The sequence below is a fragment of the Notolepis coatsorum genome (assembly GCF_963971535.1).
Source record: "Notolepis coatsorum genome assembly, chromosome: 14".
Classification (NCBI taxonomy): Eukaryota; Metazoa; Chordata; class Actinopteri; order Aulopiformes; family Paralepididae; genus Notolepis; species Notolepis coatsorum.
The window spans coordinates 107,030,866-107,040,636 of NC_140178.1; the positions used below are offsets into that span (position 1 = coordinate 107,030,866).

Here is a 9,771-nt window from a genome sequence, read left to right on the forward strand (position 1 = left end):
TACCCATAGCCTCCCTGCTTGACACTCAGCATCAAGGGTTGGTTTGGGGGAAGTCCTTGCGACATACTAGCGTCATGTCCAAGGGGTGTACTTGTACATCAAGCCGCCTCACGCTACGGAAACAGGAGATAGGCTCCTGCCCCATGTGCCGTTACGGCTCGAGAACCATTGGTTCTCAAAGGCAAACTGCTGCCTGCATATAACCCTTCTATATGTACTTATACACCTGCATATAATTGGATTGGATAGCATGAACAATAATGCTGTAGTGTATACTGTATATATATTTACCCACACCTGTGTGTACATACCTGTATATAATCCTTTTACATACCTGTAGTCGATTCTATACATCCCTTAGATACTAGTCACGCTGCTGGTCAGTATGACTTACTACTACCATTGTGTCGTTATACCTGTATCACTGTACATATTACTACAACTTTGTATACATCTGATTAGCACTATTATTACTCAGTACTCAGTAGTACTCATTTATATATTCTATATCCAGTTGAATCACTACCGGGTTAACTGAAGCCAGCCAGCTGCTAGCTCGAGGCTAACTGAAGCCAGCCAGCTGCTAGCTCGAGGCTAACTGAAGCCAGCCACCTGCTAGCTCGAGGCTAACTGAAGCCAGCCAGCTGCTAGCTCGAGGCTAACTGAAGCCAGCCAGCTGCTAGCTCGAGGCTAACTGAAGCCAGCCAGCTGCTAGCTCGAGGCTAACTGAAGCCAGCCACCTGCTAGCTCGAGGCTAACTGAAGCCAGCCAGCTGCTAGCTCGAGGCTAACTGAAGCCAGCCAGCTGCTAGCTCGAGGCTAACTGAAGCCAGCCAGCTGCTAGCTCGAGGCTAACTGAAGCCAGCCAGCTGCTAGCTCGAGGCTAACTGAAGCCAGCCACCTGCTAGCTCGAGGCTAACTGAAGCCAGCCAGCTGCTAGCTCGAGGCTAACTGAAGCCAGCCAGCTGCTAGCTCGATGCTAACTATCACCTCCTGGTTTGGGAATAGCACTGCACAAGACCGCAGCAGACTACAGAGAGTAGCCCGTTCAGCCGAACGCACAATTGGAGGTGGGCTTCCCACTCTCCAAGACATTTACAACAAGCGGTGCATGGGCAAGGCTAAGAGAATAATCAAAAACTCCAGCCACCCAAACAACTGCCTCTTTGAACTGCTGTGGTCAGGCAAGCGATACCGGAGTCTCATGGCAAGCACAGAGAGACTCAGAAGGAGCTTCTATCCCCAGGCCATCAGGATGCTCAATGAACAATAAGCAAACCATCAACACACCCACAGCGCACATACACTCACTTAAATAAACAACACACTGTAGCACCCACTTTATATTTATATTATTGGTAAGGAAATTGCACATCATTCTCATTCCTTATTGCACCACACCACTACAAGGTGGCACCACAAGCTAAGCTATACCTCACCATTTTTGTACCAGCTGTACATACAGATACACTGAACAATTTTGTTGTTTACACTTGTTTACGTACTTTACTTTCTATTTTATACTTATTCTATACTATCTTATTATTATCTAGCACTCTCAGGAGCAACACAGAAAGAAACATTTCATGCAAAGTATTCTGTATGACAACTAATAAAGAAACTTGAAACTAACTGAAGCTAAGCCAGCTGCTAGCTCGAGGCTAAATGAAGCTAAGCCAGCTGCTAGCTCGAGGCTAACTGAAGCCAGCCAGCTGCTAGCTCGAGGCTAACTGAAGCCAGCCAGCTGCTAGCTCGAGGCTAACTGAAGCCAGCCAGCTGCTAGCTCGAGGCTAACTGAAGCCAGCCACCTGCTAGCTCGAGGCTAACTGAAGCCAGCCAGCTGCTAGCTCGAGGCTAACTGAAGCCAGCCAGCTGATAGCTCGATGCTAACTGAAGCCAGCCAGCTGCTAGCTCGAGGCTAACTGAAGCCAGCCAGAGGCTAGCTCGAGGCTAAATGAAGCCAGCCAGCTGCTAGCTCGAGGCTAACTGAAGCCAGCCAGCTGCTAGCTCGAGGCTAACTGAAGCCAGCCAGCTGCTAGCTCGAGGCTAACTGAAGCCAGCCAGCTGCTAGCTCGAGGCTAACTGAAGCCAGCCAGCTGCTAGCTCGAGGCTAACTGAAGCCAGCCAGCTGCTAGCTCGAGGCTAACTGAAGCTAAGCCAGCTGCTAGCTCGATGCTAACTGAAGCTAAGCCAGCTGCTAGCCAGGCAGCTTATCGTCCATCAATCTTATCCTCCTAAAAAAAGACAACAATCACGGCGGGTGTATCGTCAACATTATTATTGCACCCATTTGCTCCAACAGAGCTGTCAGTCAACGTCATCACGAGGCCTAGAAGAAGAAGCCAGTTCGTCGCTACTAGCAATATGCCCCCCCCCCACCCCCCCAAAAAAAGAAAACACATTTTTCATATCGCAAGCTGTTGTGTTATTAGCTATATCTCACCCCCCACTGTTAGCCTAGCAGCGAGCGAGCTGGCGTCGTCAGAAGAAGAAAAGAGAGTAATAACTTTTGTTACGTGAACCGGACGAGCCGAGGGAGAACTCACCACCACTCCAGAATTATGATCCAGATGAGACGACGGCACCTCTTTGTTTGGGTTCGCCGTGTTTTGCGTTATTATTATCCACTCCTTCGTGTCTTCTGGGGATGGGGGGTTAAAAAAAAAGAAAGATAAACGTCTGGTTTTTTCGCCTTACTTACACTACACCCGAATGAGCCTCGGCAGCCTGGCCAGGGTTTAGGGGACGTTATAGTAGCGACGTTTATTTCCGCTTCCTTCCCCAAGAACAAGTGCTGCTAGTGGGGCTGTTGTGGTGCCCAGACTCCTCCCTGTCACTGGCCTGCGAGCCATCTGTCACCAGGTCAAACACACATCATCCTATACACATGGACTATACTGTGATAACTGTCTGTCTGTCTATCTATCTATCTATCTATCTGTCTGTCTGTCTGTCTGTCTGTCTGTCTGTCTGTCTGTCTATGAATGAATGAATGAATGAATGAAAACTTTATTTAACAGATTGCAGAATGGGTACAATACAGTACGGCTCAATACATACAATTGTTAAGGGGATGCAGACCAGAGAAAGACGTTTGTCTTGTTCAGGTCCCCCATTTTCAATTCATATCGACATTTATGACATACACAACATACATGACATTTATGGCATAGGGACATACAGGTATTTAGTACTGATACATTTGTGACATAAACGGTATTCAAATATACAGTACTGTTACCCATAGATCCTGACAGAGTATATACATATCATATGATGGGGAGGGGACTGTACATTAAGAGGGGGTGGGTGCGGGTGGGGAGAGAAATATACATACGGTGGGGTGGAGACTGTACATTTGGAGGGGGTGTGTTGAAGTCAGAGGTTCTATGTAGGATTGTTAGTAACTGTCTAAAGGCCCTCCCATAGTCGAGCAGACTGTACACAGAGCAACTCCGCGGAGGTCCGCGCGGACTCAAAGGGAGTCAAAGCAGACCCACAGCAGAGTGCAAAGTGCGAAGCTCCTATTTTCTGACGCGCGGACGTCCGCTGAGATCAAAAGCTCAAAGAGTCCGCGCGGACCTCCGCGGAGTCTGCTCTGTGTACAGTCTGCTCGACTATGGGAGGGCCTTAACTGTATATATAACTGTTTCCACTAGAGGGCGCGCTAGGCGGAGCCACTCAAGACACCACCAGGTGGCGAGTATAAATAGAGATGTCTCCTCCTATTCTACCTCTTTCCCCCCAGCCTCTCAGTGAGAGGAGAACTCTAGAACTGCTGCTCATACCATGTGAATGAATAAACCACGGCAGTTAAAGGCTAAAGATAGAAACCATGCCTCTTGACCACATTATTGTCGCCCTATAGCCGGATTCTGTCAACAGGGTGGGTGGGTGGGAGAGAAATATACATACGGCGGGGAGAGAATATATACATGCGGTGGGGAGGAGACTGTCTATTAGGAGGTGGTGGGGGGTTTGTGTTATGGTTTGTAACCGACCCCAATCGCACAACACAAGACAGGTATTAGAGTAAGCCAAAACAGGGCAAATATTTATTATAGAACAAAAAGCGGCACATTCCCTTTAAGGGAAAACACAAAAACACTAGAGTCAAGGAAATATGGAAAAATGCGGCACTGTGCCTTTAAGAGGCGAACAGGCTAAGGGACTAAGGCTAAGGGCCAGGGCTAAGGACCAGGGCTAAGTGTCAGGGCCAGGACCAGGGGCACTGGAGAGGGGGACAGGGACAGAGGCCCGGAGAGGCGGGCTGGAGACAGGGACAGAGAACAGGGTTAAGGCCTAGGACAGGGCGAGGGCCAGAGCTGCTTACAGGGATGAGAACAGGGTTCCGACGGCGGAGGCCGGGCACGGGAACAGGGGCCCGACGGCGGGGGCCTGGCACGGGGACAGGGGCCCGACGGCGGGGGCCTGGCACAGGGACAGGGTCCCGACAGCGGGGGCCGGGCACGGAGACAGGGGCCCGACGGCGGGGGCCTGGCACGGGGACAGGGGCCCGACAGCGGGGCCGGGGGGAAGAGGCGCCATCCTCCCGTGGAAATAGGGAGCGATGACGCGCCGGCTTGACGTCTGGAGTGGGAACACTGGAAAACCTCCCGTAGAGAATTAGAGAGCGAAGACGGTGTCCCACTCCAGGCACGGAGATCCTCTTCCTCCTCCTCGGGGGTGCTGCAGACGGGCAGCGCAGAACAAAGGGGTCCCAGGGGACCGGGGCGAAGAGACGCCATCCTCCCGTGGAAATAGGGAGCGATGCGCGCCGGCTTGACGTCTGGAGTGGGAACACTGGAAAACCTCCCGTAGAGAATTAGAGAGCGAAGACGGTGTCCCACTCCAGGCACGGAGATCCTCTTCCTCCTCCTCGGGGGTGCTGCAGACGGGCAGCGCAGAACAAAGGGGTCCCAGGGGACCGGGGCGAAGAGACGCATCCTCCCGTGGAAATAGGGAGCGATGCGCGCCGGCTTGACGTCTGGAGTGGGAACACTGGAAAACCTCCCGTAGAGAATTAGAGAGCGAAGACGGTGTCCCACTCCAGGCAACCGGCGACAGGTGGTGATGGCTGGGCCGTCGTCTCACGCCGGAGACGCGGCAGGTGATGGTGACGTACAGGATGGTAACGTACAGAACTCCATGAACACAGAACTCCATGAACACAGAACTCCATGAACACAGACACAGATACAGAACGACCCGACAAGGACTGGAGGGGAGTCTGCAACCTATGTACTCTCCCGAGGTGATTGCAAACTCCCAACAGGTGCGTGAAGGTAGAGGAACAGAATGTCCAAGGGTGGGGGCTGGTGAAGAGTAGGAGGCAGGCAAAAGTTCTCACAAGGGTGGGGGCTGGTGAAGAGTAGGAGGCAGGGAAAATGCTCGCAAGGGTGGGGGCTGGTGAGGTGAGGAGACAGGGAATAAAGGTCCAGGGAACAGGCGAATCCTCACAGTACCTCCCCCTCCACGGGAGCCACCGGGCGACCGAAACACTACCATGACGGGGCAGAACACTAACATGACGGTCAGAACACTAACATGACGGTTAGAACACTAACATGACGGGGCAGAGGACAAGACAAGGCAACAAACAAAAAAAAACTGGGCCCTGCTAGCAGGGGAAGCTACACCTAAAGTGGGGCTAGCAGAGGGACTGGGTAGCTGCCAGAGCATTGCTAGCTACAGGGCCTATGCTAGCTGTACTGCTACATTAGCATAGAGGCTGCGCTAGCTGCCGGAGCTAGGCTAGCAGACAGGGCTGGACTAGCAAAGGACAACAAGCTAGCTGGAAGGACAGTCCTAGCTGTGGGGAACAGGGTAGCTAACAGGGGAGCTAACGAGGCTAACAGGGGAGCTAACAGGGGAGTCAACAGGGGAACTAACAGGGGAACTAACAGGGGAACTAGAGGGAACTAACAGGGGCTAACTCACATACACTGTCTGTGCTGGCTGGGGTCGTCGACGGGTCGGGTCGTACTGTTATGGTTTGTAACCGACCCCAATCGCACAACACAAGACAGGTATTAGAGTAAGCCAAAACAGGGCAAATATTTATTATAGAACAAAAAGCGGCACAGTCCCTTTAAGGGAAAACACAAAAACACTAGTTAAGGGAAAACACAAAAACACTAGAGTCAAGGAAATATGGAAAAATGCGGCACTGTGCCTTTAAGAGGCGAACAGGCTAAGGGACTAAGGGCCAGGGCTAAGGACCAGGGCTAAGTGTCAGGGCCAGGACCAGGGGCACTGGAGAGGGGGACAGGGACAGAGGCCCGGAGAGGCGGGCTGGAGACAGGGACAGAGAACAGGGTTAAGGCCTAGGACAGGGCGAGGGCCAGAGCTGCTTACAGGGATGAGGACAGGGTTCCGACGGCGGAGGCCGGGCACGGGGACAGGGGCCCGACGGCGGAGGCCTGGCACGGGAACAGGGGCCAGACGGCGGGGGCCTGGCACGGGGACAGGGGCCCGATGGCGGGGGCCTGGCACGGGGACAGGGTCCCGACAGCGGGGGCCGGACACGGAGACAGGGGCCCGACGGCGGGGGCCTGGCACGGGGACAGGGTCCCGACAGCGGGGGCCGGGCACGGAGACAGGGGCCCGACAGCGGGGCCGGGGGGAAGAGGCGCCATCCTCCCGTGGAAATAGGGAGCGTTGACGCGCCGGCTTGACGTCTGGAGTGGGAACACTGGAAAACCTCCCGTAGAGAATTAGAGAGTGAAGACGGTGTCCTACTCCAGGCACGGAGATCCTCTTCCTCCTCCTCGGGGGTGCTGCAGACGGGCAGCGCAGAACAAAGGGGTCCCAGGGGACCGGGGCGAAGAGACGCCATCCTCCCGTGGAAATAGGGAGCGATGCGCGCCGGCTTGACGTCTGGAGTGGGAACACTGGAAAACCTCCCGTAGAGAATTAGAGAGCGAAGATGGTGTCCCACTCCAGGCACGGAGATCCTCTTCCTCCTCCTCGGGGGTGCTGCAGACGGGCAGCGCAGAACAAAGGGGTCCCAGGGGACCGGGGCGAAGAGACGCCATCCTCCCGTGGAAATAGGGAGCGATGCGCGCCGGCTTGACGTCTGGAGTGGGAACACTGGAAAACCTCCCGTAGAGAATTAGAGAGCGAAGACGGTGTCCCACTCCAGGCAACCGGCGACAGGTGGTGATGGCTGGGCCGTCGTCTCACGCCGGAGACGCGGCAGGTGATGGTGACGTACAGGATGGTAACGTACAGAACTCCATGAACACAGAACTCCATGAACACAAAACTCCATGAACACAGACACAGATACAGAACGACCCGACAAGGACTGGAGGGGAGTCTGCAACCTATGTACTCTCCCGAGGTGATTGCAAACTCCCAACAGGTGCGTGAAGGTAGAGGAACAGAATGTCCAAGGGTGGGGGCTGGTGAAGAGTAGGAGGCAGGCAAAAGTTCTCACAAGGGTGGGGGCTGGTGAAGAGTAGGAGGCAGGGAAAATGCTCGCAAGGGTGGGGGCTGGTGAGGTGAGGAGACAGGGAATAAAGGTCCAGGGAACAGGCGAATCCTCACAGTTTGGGCATTTACGGTGGCCAGTTTCGAATTGCATCCTCCCGTAGGTGCTCTTTAAGAGCGGTTTTGAATGTTGGTAGGGATTCACATTCCTTTACATTTACAGCTTTGGGTAGGGCGTTCCACATTGATGTGGCATAATTATAATCTATCTATCTGTCTGTCTGTCAGTCTATCTGTCTATCTGTCTGTCTGTCTGTCTATCTATCTGTCTATCTGTCTGTCTATCTATCTATCTATCTATCTATCTATCTATCTATCTATCTATCTATCTATCTATCTATCTATCTATCTATCTATCTATCTATCTATCTATCTATCTATCTATCTATCTGTCTGTCTGTCTGTCTGTCTGTCTGTCTGTCTGTCCGTCCGTCCGTCCGTCCGTCCGTCCGTCCGTCCGTCCGTCCGTCCGTCCGTCCGCCCGTCCGTCCGTCCGTCCGTCCGTCCATCCATCCATCCATCCATCTATCTATCTATCTATCTATCTATCTATCTATCTATCTATCTATCTATCTATCTATCTATCTATCTATCTATCTATCTATCTATCTATCTATCTATCTATCTATCTATCTATCTATCGGTATCTCTATCTGTCTGTCTGTCTGTCTGTCTGTCTGTCTGTCTGTCTGTCTGTCTGTCTGTCTGTCTGTCTGTCTGTCTGTCTGTCTGTCTGTCTGTCTGTCTGTCTGTCTATCTATCTATCTATCTATCTATCTATCTATCTATCCATCCATCCATCCATCCATCCATCCATCCATCCATCCATCCATCCATCCATCCATCCATCCATCCATCCATCCATCCATCCATCCATCCATCCATCCATCCCCCTCTCTCTCTCTCTCTCTCTCTCTCTCTCTCTCTCTCTCTCTCTCTCTCTCTCTCTCTCTCTCTCTCTCTCTCTCTATCTATCTATCTATCTATCTATCTATCTATCTATCTATCTATCTATCTCTACTACTATTTGATTGATTGATTGATTGAAAACTTTATTAACAGATTGCAGAATGGGTATAATACAGTACGGCTCAATACACACAATTGTTAAGGGGATGCAGACCAGAGAAAGACTTTCGTCTTGTTTACATCAGGGTCCCCCATTTTAAATTCATCAAGACATTTATGACATACATGACATGCACTACTACTACTACTACTACTACTACTACTACTACCACTACTACTACTACTACTACTACTACTACTACTACTACTACTACTACTACTACTACTACTACTACTACTACTACTACTACTACTACTACTACTACTACTACTACTACTACTACTACTACTATACTACTACTACTACTACTAAGAATAAGAACAAGAACAATATGAATACGAATAATACACTATATTTGTATAGCACCACAAGAATTGCAGCCCAAAGTACTCCACAACAGTAAAATAGACATAGGCATAAAATGAACAGAACAGAATAAAAGCAATGCATAACGTGCAGACATAGAAATAAAACAAGCATCTATTCATTTACTACTATTTAATGTAGCCTATGTCTGTCTGTCTGTCTGTCCATGAACTTGGTGCCTTTAAGAGGCGAACAGGCTAAGGGACTAAGGGCCAGGGCTAAGGACCAGGGCTAAGTGTCAGGGCCAGGACCAGGGGCACTGGAGAGGGGGACAGGGACAGAGGCCCGGAGAGGCGGGCTGGAGACAGGGACAGAGAACAGGGTTAAGGCCTAGGACAGGGCGAGGGCCAGAGCTGCTTACAGGGATGAGGACAGGGTTCCGACGGCGGAGGCCGGGCACGGGGACAGGGGCCCGACGGCGGAGGCCTGGCACGGGAACAGGGGCCCGACGGCGGGGGCCTGGCACGGGGACAGGGGCCCGATGGCGGGGGCCTGGCACGGGGACAGGGTCCCGACAGCGGGGGCCGGACACGGAGACAGGGGCCCGACGGCGGGGGCCTGGCACGGGGACAGGGTCCCGACAGCGGGGGCCGGGCACGGAGACAGGGGCCCGACAGCGGGGCCGGGGGGAAGAGGCGCCATCCTCCCGTGGAAATAGGGAGCGTTGACGCGCCGGCTTGACGTCTGGAGTGGGAACACTGGAAAACCTCCCGTAGAGAATTAGAGAGTGAAGACGGTGTCCTACTCCAGGCACGGAGATCCTCTTCCTCCTCCTCGGGGGTGCTGCAGACGGGCAGCGCAGAACAAAGGGGTCCCAGGGGACCGGGGCGAAGAGACGCCATC

General features: G+C 52.6%; 1 protein-coding gene across 1 annotated transcript in view; it reads right to left on the reverse strand.

Annotated features, from left to right (window-relative positions):
- Positions 1-2,743, reverse strand: part of grb2b (growth factor receptor-bound protein 2b) — a 124,020-nt gene extending 121,277 nt beyond the window's left edge. The window contains exon 1 of the mRNA XM_084329667.1: positions 2,546-2,743. The gene's annotated coding sequence lies outside the window, so the exon portion shown is untranslated. The remainder of the gene's footprint in view (positions 1-2,545) is intronic.
- Positions 2,744-9,771: the final 7,028 nt, after the last annotated feature.